This window comes from Pseudophryne corroboree, chromosome 4 (assembly GCF_028390025.1).
Source record: "Pseudophryne corroboree isolate aPseCor3 chromosome 4, aPseCor3.hap2, whole genome shotgun sequence".
NCBI classification, from domain to species: domain Eukaryota; kingdom Metazoa; phylum Chordata; class Amphibia; order Anura; family Myobatrachidae; genus Pseudophryne; species Pseudophryne corroboree.
Genome location: NC_086447.1, coordinates 176,429,589 through 176,429,919, shown reverse-complemented (window position 1 = coordinate 176,429,919; position 331 = coordinate 176,429,589). Strand labels below are relative to the sequence as shown.

Sequence of the window (331 nt, the reverse complement as noted above, 5' to 3'; positions counted from 1 at the left end):
ATTACAATACTGTCAAAATTACAAGTACTGTTCTCTCATTTCCTTCTTTTCTGTACTTCGTGGACTCTCACCATTGATTCAGGGCCACGTCCCTGTCTAACATTGGCAGCAGATCCATCTGGTTCCCTCCATCTCTGATATCTATCTTAATAACTATGTAATTTCGTGAACTCTCATCCGTGATTCCAGAGCTTCCAACTATTCTTCATTTCCTCTACTATCATACCACACTGGAAACGCCCGAAGCCGTCTGATCTCGGAAGCTAATCAGTGTTGGGCTGGGTCAGTACTCAAGTGGGTGACCATTGAGGAATACTCAGTTTAGTAGAGC

At 43.5% G+C, this 331-nt stretch overlaps 1 pseudogene; it reads left to right on the top strand.

Annotated features, from left to right (window-relative positions):
• The first annotated feature begins 212 nt into the window (after positions 1–212).
• LOC134911985 (5S ribosomal RNA) lies at positions 213–331 on the top strand (annotated as a pseudogene).